Source organism: Scyliorhinus canicula, chromosome 13, assembly GCF_902713615.1.
Source record: "Scyliorhinus canicula chromosome 13, sScyCan1.1, whole genome shotgun sequence".
NCBI lineage: Eukaryota > Metazoa > Chordata > Chondrichthyes > Carcharhiniformes > Scyliorhinidae > Scyliorhinus > Scyliorhinus canicula.
In genome coordinates, this window is record NC_052158.1 from 808114 (window position 1) to 822838 (window position 14725).

Sequence of the window (14725 nt, forward strand, 5' to 3'; positions counted from 1 at the left end):
GTTTTGGTCTCCTTAGTTGAGAAAGGACGTACTGGCGCTGGAGGGTGTGCAGAGGAGATTCACTAGGTTAATCCCAGAGCTGAAGGGGTTGGATTATGAGGAGAGGTTGAGTAGACTGGGACTGTACTCGTTGGAATTTAGAAGGATGAGGGGGGATCTTATAGAAACATTTAAAATTATGAAGGGAATAGATAGGATAGATGCGGGCAGGTTGTTTCCACTGGCGGGTGACAGCAGAACTAGGGGGCATAGCCTCAAAATAAGGGGAAGTAGATTTAGGACTGAGTTTAGGAGGAACTTCTTCACCCACAGGGTTGTGAATCTATGGAATTCCTTGCCCAGTGAAGCAGTTGAGGCTCCTTCATTACATGTTTTTAAGGTAAAGATAGATAGTTTTTTGAAGAATAAAGGGATTAAGGGTTATGGTGTTCGGGCCGGAAAGTGGAGCTGAGTCCACAAAAGATCAGCCATGATCTCATTGAATGGCGGAGCAGGCTCGAGGGGCCAGATGGCCTACTCCTGCTCCTAGTTCTTATGTTCTTATGTTCTTATTAGTTCCTTTCAGACGAACATGTTAGTTCCTGTCAGAAGAACACATTATTTCCTGTCAGATGAACACATTATATCCAGTCGGATGAACACATTAGTTTCAGTCAGATGAACACATTAGTTCCACTCAGATGAACACATTAGTTCCCGTCAGATGAACACATTAGTTCCAGTCAGATGAACACATTAGTTCCTGTCGGATGAACACATTAGTTCCAGTCAGATGAACACGTTAGTTCCTGTCAGATCAACACACTAGTTCGTCTGAGATGAACACATTAGTTCCTGTCGGATGAACACATTACTTCCAGTAAGATGAATACATTAGTTCCAGTCAGATGAAAACATTCATTCCAGTCACTTGAACATATTAGTTCCAGTTACATGAACACGTTAGTTCCAGTCAGATGAACAGATTAGTTCCTGTCAGATGAACAGATTAGTTACAGTCAGATGAACACATTTGTTCCTGTCAGATGAACACATTTTTTCAAGTCAGTTAAACATTAGTTCCTTTCAGATGAAGACATTAGTTCCTGTCAGATGAACACATTAGTTCATGTCAGATGAACACATTAGTTCCACTCAGATGAACACATTAGTTCAAGTCAGATGAACACATTAGTTCCAGTCAGATGAACACATTAGTTCCTGTCAGATGAACACATTAGTTCCTGTCAGATGAACACATTAGTTCCTGTCAGATGAACACATTAGTTCCACTCAGATGAACACATTAGTTCCTGTCAGATGAACACATTAGTTCCTGTCAGATGAACACATTAGTTCCACTCAGATGAACACATTAGTTCCAGTCAGATGAACACATTAGTTCCTGTCAGATGAACACATTAGTTCCTGTCAGATGAACACATTAGTTCCTGTCAGATGAACACATTAGTTCCACTCAGATGAACACATTAGTTCAAGTCAGATGAACACATCAGTTCCAGTCAGATGAACAGATTACTTCCTGTCAAATGAACACATTAGTTCCAGTCAGATGAACACATTAGTTCCAGACAGATGAACACATTAGTTCCTGTCGGATGAACACATTAGTTTCTGTCAGATGAACAGATTACTACTTGTCAGATGAACAGATTCATTCCAGTTAGATGAACAAATTAGTTCCTGTCGGATGAACACATTAGTTCCAGTCAGATTTGCACAGTAGTTCCTGTCAGATGAAAAGATTTGTTCCTCTCAGGTGAACACATTTGTTCCTGTCAGAGAAACACATTAGTTTATGTTAGATGAACACATTAGTGCCTGTCAGATGAACACATTAGTTCCAGTCAGATGAACACATTAGTTCCAGTCAGATGAACACATTAGTTTCAGTCAGAAGAACAGATTCATTCCAGTCAGATGAACACATTAGTTCCTGTCGGATGAACACATTAGTTCCAGTCAGATTTGCACAGTAGTTCCTGTCAGATGAAAAGACTTGTTCCTCTCAGGTGAACACATTTGTTCCAGTCAGAAAAACACATTAGTTTATGTTTGATGAACACATTAGTTCCAGTCAGATGAACACATTAGTTCCTGTCAGGTGACCACATTAGTTGCTGTCAGTTGAACACATTAGTTCCAGTCAGATGAACACATTAGTTCCAGTCAGATGAACATATTAGTTTCTGTCAGATGAACACATTAGTTCCAGTCAGATGAAGACATTAGTTCCAGTCAGATGAACACATTAGTTTCAGTCAGAAGAACACATTAGTTCCTGTCAGAGGAACAGATTAGTTACAGTCAGATGAACACATTAGTTCCTGTCAGATGAACACGTTATTTCAAGTCAGTTGAACACGTTAGTTCCTGTCAGATGAACACGTTAGTTCCAGTCAGATGAACACATTAGTGCCTGTCAGATGAACACATTAGTTCCTGTCAGATGAACACATTAGTTCCAGTCAGATGAACACATTAGTTTCAGACAGAAGAACAGATTAGTTCCAGTCAGATGAAGACATGAGTTCCAATCAGTTGAACACATTAGTTCCAGTCAGATGAAAACATTCATTCCAGTCAGTTGAACACATTAGTTTCAGTCAGAAGAACAGATTAGTTCCAGTCAGATGAACACATTAGTTCCTGTCGGATGAACACATTACTTTCAGACAGATTTGCACAGTAGTTCCTGTCAGATGAAAAGACTTGTTCCTCTCAGGTGAACACATTTGTTCCAGTCAGAGAAACACATTAGTTTATGTTTGATGAACACATTAGTTCCAGTCAGATGAAAACATTCATTCCAGTCAGTTGAACATATTACTTCCTGTTAGATGAACACGTTAGTTCCAGTCAGAAGAACACATTAGTTCCTGTCAGGTGACCACATTAGTTCCTGTCAGGTGAACACATTAGTTCCTGTCAGATGAACACATTAGTTTCAGACAGAAGAACAGATTAGTTCCAGTCAGATGAAGACATTCATTCCAGTCAGTTGAACATATTACTTCCAGTTAGATGAACACGTTAGTTCCAGTCAGATGAACAGATTAGTTCCTGTCAGATGAACAAATTAATTTCTGTCAGATGAACAGATTAGTTACAGTCAGATGAACACATTAGTTCCTGTCAGATGAACACATTAGTTCCTGTCAGATGAACACGTTATTTCAAGTCAATTAAACACGTTAGTTCCTTTCAGACTAACATGTTAGTTCCTGTCAATTGAATACATTAGTTCAGGTCAGATGAACAAATTAGTTCCAGTCAGATGAACACATTAGTTCCTGTCAGATGAACACATTAGTTCCAGTCAGATTTGCACAGTAGTTCCTGTCAGATGAAAAGATTTGTTCCTCTTAGGTGAACACATTAGTTCCAGTCAGATGAACACATTAGTTCCAGTCAGTTGAACAGATTAGTTCCAGTCAGATGAACACATTAGTTCCAGTCAGATGAAAACATTCATTCCAGTCAGTTGAACATATTAGTTCCAGTTAGATGAACACGTTAGTTCCAGTCAGATGAACAGATTAGTTCCTGTCAGATGAACAAATTAATTTCTGTCAGATGAACAGATTAGTTACAGTCAGATGAACACATTAGTTCCTGTCAGATGAACACATTAGTTCCTGTCAGATGAACACGTTATTTCAAGTCAGTTAAACACATTAGTTCCTTTCAGACGAACATGTTAGTTCCTGTCAATTAAATACATTAGTTCGGGTCAGTTGAACACATTAGTTGCAGACAGATGAACACATTAGTTCCAGACAGATGAGCACATTAGTTCCTGTCAGATTTGCACAGTAGTTCCTGTCAGATGAAAAGATTTGTTCCTCTTAGGTGAACACATTAGTTCCAGTCAGATGAACACATTAGTTTCAGTCAGAAGAACAGATTAGTTCCAGTCAGATGAACACATTAGTTCCAGTCAGATGAACACATTAGTTTCAGTCAGAAGAACAGATTAGTTCCAGTCAGATGAAGACATTAGTTCCTGTCAGGTGAACAGATTAGTTCCTGTCAGATGATCACGTTAGTTCCTGTCAGATGAACAAATTAGTTTCTATCAGATGAACAGATTAGTTCCTGTCAGAAGAGCACGTTAGTTCCTGTCAGAGGAACAGATTAGTTACAGTCAGATGAACACATTAGTTCCTGTCAGATGAACACGTTATTTCAAGTCAGTTAAACACGTTAGTTCCTTTCAGACGAACACGTTAGTTCCTGTCAGATGAACACATTAGTTCCAGTCAGATGAACACATTAGTTCCTGTCAGTTGAACTCATTAATTCCTGTCAGATGAACACATTCGTTCCAGTCAGATGAACACATCCAGCAGAGGGCAGTCGATCCAGCAGAGGGCAGTAGAGCGGAGCTACTGATTGGCCGTTGTGGGGGAAATCTGCATACCTGCATTGCGGTCAGTGGAACTTGAAGGTGGACCTGTGCAAGAGACCCTTGTAGTTCAAGTGAAGGCAAGCATCCTTCTGGACAAGTTAGCGTCACCCCCTTGTCGGGGAATGTATCAGAATCGACCTTTGAACAGGTTATAGCTTGGCACTTTGGGAAGAATCGGCATGATTCTATTAAAGGGAATAATGTTTAACCATTGCAATTAAATTTGTTAGAAGAGTAAGATGTGCTGTGGAGAGATTGAGCCTGTAGGCCTTTAGATTTCCAGAAAGCATCTGATAAAGTGTCACAACAGAATATTGCAAAACGTCTATTTTTGAGGGTAACATTTTTAGGCAGGCGAGTATGAATAAATGTGTCTTCGTGTTTGGCAGAATCGATGTGCAATGTTCCACAGTCTCATATTTTTACAATTGATAAAATGACGTAGATGAAATGAAATGAAAATCGCTTATTGTCACATGTAGGCTTCAATGAAGTTACTGTGAAAAGCCGCTAGTCGCCACATTCCGGCGCCTGTTCGGGGAGGCTGTTACAGGAATTGAACCGTGCTGCTGGCCTGCCTTGGTCTGCTTTAAAAGCCAGCGATTTAGGCCAGTGTGAGGGCAGTGAAGAAATTTGTAACTGACACAAATAGAGGTTGGAATGTAAATGTGAGCAAGACAAAGCGAGCGGTCAGGAAGGTGTTGATCGGTGGAGCGAGCGGGCAGGAAGGTGTTGATCGGTGGAGGGAGCGAGCAGGAAGGTGTTGATCGGTGGAGCGAGCGGGCAGGAAGGTGTTGATCGGTGGAGCGAGCGGGCAGGAAGGTGTTGATCAGTGGAGGGAGCGGGCAGGAAGGTGTTGATCGGTGGAGGGAGCAGGCAGGAAGGTGTTGATCGGTGGAGGGAGCGGGCAGGAAGGTGTTGATCGGTGGAGGGAGCGGGCAGAAAGGTGTTGATCGGTGGAGGGAGCGGGCAGGAAGGTGTTGATCGGTGGAGGGAGCGGGCAGGAAGGTGTTGATCGGTGGAGGGAGCGGGCAGGAAGGTGTTGATCGGTGGAGGGAGCGGACAGGAAGGTGTTGATCGGTGGAGGGAGCGGGCAGGAAGGTGTTGATCGGTGGAGGGAGCGGGCAGGAAGGTGTTGATCGGTGGAGGGAGCGGGCAGGAAGGTGTTGATCGGTGGAGGGAGCGGGCAGGAAGGTGTTGATCGGTGGAGGGAGCGGGCAGGAAGGTGTTGATCGGTGGAGGGAGCGGGCAGGAAGGTGTTGATCGGTGGAGCGAGCGGGCAGGAAGGTGTTGATCGGAGAAGGGTGCGGGCAGGAAGGTGTTGATCGGTGGAGGGAGAGGGCAGGAAGGTGTTGATCGGTAGAGGGAGCGGGCAGGAAGGTGTTGATCGGTGAAGCGAGCGGTCAGGAAGGTGTTGATCGGTGGAGCGAGCGGGCAGGAAGGTGTTGATCGGTGGAGGGAGCAGGCAGGAAGGTGTTGATCGGTGGAGCGAGCGGGCAGGAAGGTGTTGATCGGTGGAGGGAGCGGGCAGGAAGGTGTTGATCGGTGGAGGGAGCGGGCAGGAAGGTGTTGATCGGTGGAGGGAGCAGGCAGGAAGGTGTTGATCGGTGGAGCGAGCGGGCAGGAAGGTGTTGATCGGTGGAGGGAGCGGGCAGGAAGGTGTTGATCGGTGGAGGGAGCGGGCAGGAAGGTGTTGATCGGTGGAGGGAGCGGGCAGGAAGGTGTTGATCGGTGGAGGGAGCGGGCAGGAAGGTGTTGATCGGTGGAGGGAGCGGGCAGGAAGGTGTTGATCGGTGAAGCGAGCGGTCAGGAAGGTGTTGATCGGTGGAGGGAGCGGGCAGGAAGGTGTTGATCGGTGGAGTGAGCGGGCAGGAAGGTGTTGATCGGTGGAGGGAGCGGGCAGGAAGGTGTTGATCGGTGGAGGGAGCGAGCAGGAAGGTGTTGATCGGTGGAGCGAGCGGGCAGGAAGGTGTTGATCGGTGGAGCGAGCGGGCAGGAAGGTGTTGATCGGTGGAGGGAGCGGGCAGGAAGGTGTTGATCGGTGGAGGGAGCGGGCAGGAAGGTGTTGATCGGTGGAGGGAGCGGACAGGAAGGTGTTGATCGGTGGAGGGAGCGGGCAGGAAGGTGTTGATCGGTGGAGGGAGCGGGCAGGAAGGTGTTGATCGGTGGAGGGAGCGGGCAGGAAGGTGTTGATCGGTGGAGGGAGCGGGCAGGAAGGTGTTGATCGGTGGAGGGAGCGGGCAGGAAGGTGTTGATCGGTGGAGGGAGCGGGCAGGAAGGTGTTGATCGGTGGAGGGAGCGGGCAGGAAGGTGTTGATCGGTGGAGGGAGCGGGCAGGAAGGTGTTGATCGGTGGAGGGAGCGGGCAGGAAGGTGTTGATCGGAGAAGGGTGCGGGCAGGAAGGTGTTGATCGGTGGAGGGAGAGGGCAGGAAGGTGTTGATCGGTAGAGGGAGCGGGCAGGAAGGTGTTGATCGGTGAAGCGAGCGGTCAGGAAGGTGTTGATCGGTGGAGGGAGCGGGCAGGAAGGTGTTGATCGGTGGAGGGAGCGGGCAGGAAGGTGTTGATCGGTGAAGCGAGCGGTCAGGAAGGTGTTGATCGGTGGAGGGAGCGGGCAGGAAGGTGTTGATCGGTGGAGCGAGCGGGCAGGAAAGTGTTGATCGGTGGAGGGAGCGGGCAGGAAGGTGTTGATCAGTGGAGGGAGCTGGCAGGAAGGTGTTGATCGGTGGAGGGAGCGGGCAGGAAGGTGTTGATCGGTGGAGGGAGCGGGCAGGAAGGTGTTGATCGGTGGAGGGAGCGGGCAGGAAGGTGTTGATCGATGGAGCGAGCGGGCAGGAAGGTGTTGATCGGTGGAGGGAGCGGGCAGGAAGGTGTTGATCGGTGAAGCGAGCGGTCAGGAAGGTGTTGATCGGTGGAGGGAGCGGGCAGGAAGGTGTTGATCGGTGGAGCGAGCGGGCAGGAAAGTGTTGATCGGTGGAGGGAGCGGGCAGGAAGGTGTTGATCGGTGGAGGGAGCGGGCAGGAAGGTGTTGATCGATGGAGCGAGCGGGCAGGAAGGTGTTGATCGGTGGAGGGAGCGGGCAGGATGGTGTTGATCGGTGGAGCGAGCGGGCAGGAAGGTGTTGATCGGTGGAGGGAGCGGGCAGGAAGCTGTTGATCGGTGAAGGGTGCGGGCAGGAAGGTGTTGATCGGTGGAGGGAGCGGGCAGGAAGGTGTTGATCGGTGGAGGGAGCGGTCAGGAAGGTGTTGATCGGTGGAGGGAGCGGGCAGGAAGGTGTTGATCGGTGGAAGGAGCGGGCAGGAAGGTGTTGATCAGTGGAGGGAGCGGGCAGGAAGGTGTTGATCGGTGGAGGGAGCGGGCAGGAAGGTGTTGATCGGTGGAGGGAGCGGGCAGGAAGCTGTTGATCGGTGGAGGGAGCGGGCAGGAAGGTGTTGATCGGTGGAGGGAGCGGGCAGGAAGGTGTTGATCGGTGGAGGGAGCGGGCAGGAAGGTGTTGATCGGTGGAGGGAGCGGGCAGGAAGCTGTTGATCGGTGGAGGGAGCGGGCAGGAAGGTGTTGATCGGTGGAGGGAGCGGGCAGGAAGGTGTTGATCGGTGGAGGGAGCGGGCAGGAAGGTGTTGATCGGTGGAGGGAGCGGGCAGGAAGGTGTTGATCGGTGGAGGGAGCGGGCAGGAAGGTGTTGATCGGTGGAGGGAGCGGGCAGGAAGGTGTTGATCGGTGGAGGGAGCGGGCAGGAAGGTGTTGATCGGTGGAGGGAGCGGGCAGGAAGGTGTTGATCGGTGGAGGGAGCGGGCAGGAAGGTGTTGATCGGTGGAGGGAGCGGGCAGGAAGGTGTTGATCGGTGGAGGGAGCGGGCAGGAAGGTGTTGATCGGTGGAGGGAGCGGGCAGGAAGGTGTTGATCGGTGGAGGGAGCGGGCAGGAAGGTGTTGATCGGTGGAGGGAGCGGGCAGGAAGCTGTTGATCGGTGAAGGGTGCGGGCAGGAAGGTGTTGATCGGTGGAGGGAGCGGGCAGGAAGGTGTTGATCGGTGGAGGGAGCGGGCAGGAAGGTGTTGATCGGTGAAGCGAGCGGTCAGGAAGGTGTTGATCGGTGGAGGGAGCGGGCAGGAAGGTGTTGATCGGTGGAGCGAGCGGGCAGGAAGGTGTTGATCGGTGGAGGGAGCGGGCAGGAAGGTGTTGATCGGTGGAAGGAGCGGGCAGGAAGGTGTTGATCAGTGGAGGGAGCGGGCAGGAAGGTGTTGATCGGTGGAGGGAGCGGGCAGGAAGGTGTTGATCGGTGGAGGGAGCGGGCAGGAAGCTGTTGATCGGTGGAGGGAGCGGGCAGGAAGGTGTTGATCGGTGGAGGGAGCGGGCAGGAAGGTGTTGATCGGTGGAGGGAGCGGGCAGGAAGGTGTTGATCGGTGGAGGGAGCGGGCAGGAAGGTGTTGATCGGTGGAGGGAGCGGGCAGGAAGGTGTTGATCGGTGGAGGGAGCGGGCAGGAAGGTGTTGATCGGTGGAGGGAGCGGGCAGGAAGGTGTTGATCGGTGGAGGGAGCGGGCAGGAAGGTGTTGATCGGTGGAGGGAGCGGGCAGGAAGGTGTTGATCGGTGGAGGGAGCGGGCAGGAAGGTGTTGATCGGTGGAGGGAGCGGGCAGGAAGGTGTTGATCGGTGGAGGGAGCGGGCAGGAAGGTGTTGATCGGTGGAGGGAGCGGGCAGGAAGGTGTTGATCGGTGGAGGGAGCGGGCAGGAAGCTGTTGATCGGTGAAGGGTGCGGGCAGGAAGGTGTTGATCGGTGGAGCGAGCGGGCAGGAAGGTGTTGATCGGTGGAGGGAGCGGGCAGGAAGGTGTTGATCGGTGGAGGGAGCGGGCAGGAAGGTGTTGATCGGTGGAGGGAGCGGGCAGGAAGGTGTTGATCGGTGGAGGGAGCGGGCAGGAAGGTGTTGATCGGTGAAGGGTGCGGGCAGGAAGGTGTTGATCGGTGGAGGGAGCGGGCAGGAAGGTGTTGATCGGTGAAGGGTGCGGGCAGGAAGGTGTTGATCGGTGGAGGGAGCGGGCAGGAAGGTGTTGATCGGTGAAGGGTGCGGGCAGGAAGGTGTTGATCGGTGGAGGGAGCAGGCAGGAAGGTGTTGATCGGTGGAGCGAGCGGTCAGGAAGGTGTTGATCGGTGGAGGGAGCGGGCAGGAAGGTGTTGATCGGTGGAGGGAGCGGGCAGGAAGGTGTTGATCGGTGGAGGGAGCGGGCAGGAAGGTGTTGATCGGTAGAGGGAGCGGGCAGGAAGGTGTTGATCAGTGGAGGGAGCGGGCAGGAAGGTGTTGATCGGTGGAGGGAGCGGGCAGGAAGCTGTTGATCGGTGGAGGGAGCGGGCAGGAAGGTGTTGATCGGTGGAGGGAGCGGGCAGGAAGGTGTTGATCGGTGGAGGGAGCGGGCAGGAAGGTGTTGATCGGTGGAGGGAGCGGGCAGGAAGGTGTTGATCGGTGGAGGGAGCGGGCAGGAAGGTGTTGATCGGTGGAGGGAGCGGGCAGGAAGGTGTTGATCGGTGGAGGGAGCGGGCAGGAAGGTGTTGATCGGTGGAGGGAGCGGGCAGGAAGGTGTTGATCGGTGGAGGGAGCAGGCAGGAAGGTGTTGATCGGTGGAGCGAGCGGGCAGGAAGGTGTTGATCGGTGGAGGGAGCGGGCAGGAAGGTGTTGATCGGTGGAGGGAGCGGTCAGGAAGGTGTTGATCGGTGGAGGGAGCTGGCAGGAAGGTGTTGATCGGTGGAGGGAGCGGGCAGGAAGGTGTTGATCGGTGGAGGGAGCGGGCAGGAAGGTGTTGATCGGTGGAGCGAGCGGGCAGGAAGGTGTTGATCGGTGGAGGGAGCGGGCAGGAAGGTGTTGATCGGTGGAGGGAGCGGGCAGGAAGGTGTTGATCGGTGGAGGGAGCGGGCAGGAAGGTGTTGATCGGTGGAGGGAGCGGGCAGGAAGGTGTTGATCGGTGGAGGGAGCGGGCAGGATGGTGTTGATCGGTGGAGGGAGCGGGCAGGAAGGTGTTGATCGGTGGAGGGAGCGGGCAGGAAGGTGTTGATCGGTGGAGGGAGCGGGCAGGAAGGTGTTGATCAGTGGAGGGAGCTGGCAGGAAGGTGTTGATCGGTGGAGGGAGCGGGCAGGAAGGTGTTGATCGGTGGAGGGAGCGGGCAGGAAGGTGTTGATCGGTGGAGGGAGCGGTCAGGAAGGTGTTGATCGGTGGAGGGAGCGGGCAGGAAGGTGTTGATCGGTGGAGGGAGCTGGCAGGAAGGTGTTGATCGGTGGAGGGAGCGGGCAGGAAGGTGTTGATCGGTGGAGGGAGCGGGCAGGAAAGTGTTGATCGGTGGAGCGAGCGGGCAGAAATCTGACAGGTATAATATAGTCTGAGAAAATGTAAAGTTGTTCACCTTGCGAAGAAGCATATACAAACATAATTTTGCTGACATCGAGAATGGCAGCAGAACGTCGAGGTGCAGACAGATCCTGTACAGAAACTTCCCATGCAGCTCGTGATCAACAAGGCTGATAGAATACTATCATCATTTCATCGAACAACATCTCATCTTTCGGTTAGGCATGCGACAGCCTTCCCGTTTCAACATCAAATTCAACAACTTCAGATTATTCGCCACAACCCACCTTGACCCCTTTGTTTACATCCCATGCTTCCCCATTCCCCTCCCCCCACATCTACATCTGTCACAGTTTACCCTCTGATGTTAGTTTCCCTGGGTATCTGTGGCCATTAACTCCCCGTTTCCCTGGGTTTCTGTGGCCATTAACCCCCCCCCCCCCCCCCGTTTCCCTGGGTTTCTGTGGCCATTAACCCCCCCCCCCCCCGTTTCCCTGGGTATCTGTGGCCATTAACCCCCCCCCCCCCCCCCGTTTCCCTGGGTATCTGTGGCCATTAACCCCCGTTTCCCTGGGTTTCTGTGGCCATTAACCCCCCGTTTCCCTGGGTTTCTGTGGCCATTAACCCCCCGTTTCCCTGGGTATCTGTGGCCATTAACCCCCCGTTTCCCTGGGTATCTGTGGCCATTAACCCCCCCCCCCCGTTTCCCTGGGTATCTGTGGCCATTAACCCCCCGTTTCCCTGGGTTTCTGTGTCCATTAACCCCCTAGTTTCCCTGGGTATCTGTGGCCATTAACCCCCTCGTTTCCCTGGGTATCTGTGGCCATTAACCCCCCCTGTTTCCCTGGGTATCTGTGGCCATTAACCCCCTCGTTTCCCTGGGTATCTGTGGCCATTAACCCCCTCGTTTCCCTGGGTATCTGTGGCCATTAACCCCCCCTGTTTCCCTGGGTATCTGTGGCCATTAACCCCCCGTTTCCCTGGGTATCTGTGGCCATTAACCCCCCCCCCCCCCGTTTCCCTGGGTTTCTGTGGCCATTAACCCCCCGTTTCCCTGGGTATCTGTGGCCATTAACCCCCCCCGTTTCCCTGGGTTTCTGTGGCCATTAACCCCCCGTTTCCCTGGGTATCTGTGGCCATTAACCCCCCCCCCCCCCCCGTTTCCCTGGGTATCTGTGGCCATTAACCCCCCGTTTCCCTGGGTTTCTGTGGCCATTAACCCCCCGTTTCCCTGGGTATCTGTGGCCATTAACCCCCCGTTTCCCTGGGTTTCTGTGGCTATGACTCATCTTTCATTCTCACTCCAGTGTAAATATTTCCCACTTTCTCTGTCCGTTAGCTTTGACAAAGGGTCACCTGGACTCAAAACATTAGCTCGTTTCTCTCCCTACAGATGCTGCCAGACCTGCTGAGATTTTCCAGCATTTTCTCTTTGGGGTCATGGAATGCTATCCTCGATTACAAGAGGAACTGAATATAAAAGTAAGGATGTTATGAACAAAAGAACAAAGAACAATCCAGCACAGGAACAGGCCCTTCGGCCCTCCAATCCTGCCCCGATTATGTGTCCTATCTTGACCAACCGCCTGTGTCCTTCTACACCCCGTCTGTTCATGTGCCTAACCAGCTAAGTATTAAAGGTCTCTAACGTATCTGCCTCCACCACCTCCCTTGGCAGTGCATTCCAGGCCACCACCCTCTGTGTAAAAACCTTCACCGCACATCTCCACTGAACCTTTCCCCCCTCCCCTTGAACCTGTGCCCCCTTGTAATTGTCATTTCCACCCTGGGAAAAAACCTCCAACTGTTCACCCTATCTACAGCCCTAATGATTTCCTAAACTTTTAGCAGGTCGCCCCTCAGCCTCCGTCTCTCTAGGGAGAACAATCCCAGTTTATTCAATCTCTCCTCATAGCTAATGCCCTCCATACCAGGCAACATCCTGGTGAACCTTTTCTGTACTCTCCCCAAAGCCTCCACGTCCTTCTGGTAATGCGGTGACCAGAATTGGACACAGTATTCCAAATGGGTCCTAAGCAACGCTCTATATAATTGGAACATAATTTTCAAGCTTTTATACTTCATACCCCGCCCTATGAAGGCAAGCATGCCATATTCTTTCTTTACCACCATTTCAAGAACAAAGAAAAGTACAGCACAGGAACAGGCCCTTCGGCCCTCCAAGCCTGCGCTGTCCATGCTGCCATCTGAACTACAATCTTCTACACTTCCTGGGTCCATATCCCTCTATTCCCATCCTATTCATGTATTTGTCAAGATGCCCCTTAAATGTCACTATAGTCCCTGCTTCCACCCCCTCCTCCAGCAGCGAGTTCCAGGCACCCACTACCCTCTGTGTAAAAATACTTGCCTCATACATCTCCTCTAAACCTTACCCCTCGCACCTTAAACATATGCCCCCTAGTAATTGACCCCTCTACCCTGGGGAAAAAAGTCTCTGACTATCCACTCTGTCTATGTCCCTCATAATTTTGTAGACCTCTATCAGGTCGCCCCTCAACCTCCTTCGTTCCAGTGAGAACAAACCACGTTTATTCAACCTCTCCTCATAGCTAATGCCCTCCATACCGGGCAACATCCTGGTAAATCTCTTCTGCACCCTCTCTAAATCCTCCACATCCTTCTGGTAGTGTGGCGACCAGAATTGAACGCTATACTCCAAGTGTGGCCTAACTAAGGGACACGTGGTCTGAGGTGCATTTGTTTTAATGCGAGAAGTGTAGCAGGTAAGGCAGATGAACTTAGGGCTTGGATCAGTACCTGGGAATATGATGTTATTGGTATTACTGAGACTTGGTTGAGGGAAGGGCAGGACTGGCAACTGAATATCCCAGGGTATAGATGCTTCAGGAGGGATAGAGAGGGTGGTAGAAGGAGTGGAGGAGTTGCTTTACTGGTCAGAGATGATATCACAGCTGTGATTAAGGAGGGCACGATGGAGGAGTCGAGCACTGAGGCAATATGGGGGGAGCTGAGAAATAGAAAGGGTGCAGTAACATTGTTGGGACTTTACTATAGGCCTCCCAAAAGCGAGCGTGAAGTAGAGGTACAAATATGTAGACAGATTTCATCTGCCAGACCCTAGCCCATTCACTTAACCTATCCAAATCCCTCTGCAGACTTCCGGTATCCTCTGCACTTTTTGCTTTCCCACTCATCTTAGTGTCATCTGCAAACTTGGACACATTGCCCTTGGTCCCCAACTCCAAATCATCTTTGTAAATTGTGAACAATTGTGGGCCCAACACGGATCCCTGAGGGACACCACTAGCTACTGATTGCCAACCAGAGAAACACCCAATAAACACCACTCTTTGCTTTCTATTAATTAACCAATCCTCTATCCATGCTTTTACTGTACCCTTAATGCCATGCATCTTTATCTTATGCAGCAACCTTTTGTGTGGCACCTTGTCAAAAGCTTTCTGGAAATCCAGATATACCACATCCATTGGCTTCCCGTTGTCTACCACACTGTTGATGACTTGTGGTAGGAAACCGGAGCACCCGGAGGAAACCCACGCAGACACAAGGAGAACATGCAGACTCTGCACAGGCAGTGACCCTGGGTCACTGGTATAGGGTGGATTACGTGGGTTTGAGTAGGGTGATCATGGCTCGGCACAACATTGAGGGCCGAAGGGCCTGTTCTGTGCTGTACTGTTCTATGTTCTAACAGGAGGGAGCAGAAATGTTTCCTTTTTGCCTCAGAAGGCTATGCAGGGGGGGGTCATTGAATATTTTTAAGGCAGAGTTAGATAGAATGCAAGTTGTCAGAGGTAGATGGGAATGGGTAACTTAACACAAACAGATGAGGGGAGTATGATTGGAGGGTTGAATGGCCCACATCCGGTCCTATTCCAGATGTTTGAATTCTGTCTCCTGCTTCCTGGATCCAACTCCACAAATTACATCCCACATTACTACTGTTATTGATCCAAATCCTGTCCCAGGAATATCAATAC

The 14725-nt window shown here is 51.5% G+C and overlaps 1 protein-coding gene across 2 annotated transcripts in view; it reads left to right on the forward strand.

The window, feature by feature from the left end:
- The window catches only part of LOC119975795 (carcinoembryonic antigen-related cell adhesion molecule 1-like), a 345216-nt gene that overhangs the window by 297012 nt on the left and 33479 nt on the right, over nt 1-14725 (forward strand). The gene's annotated exons all lie outside the window — the stretch shown is intronic.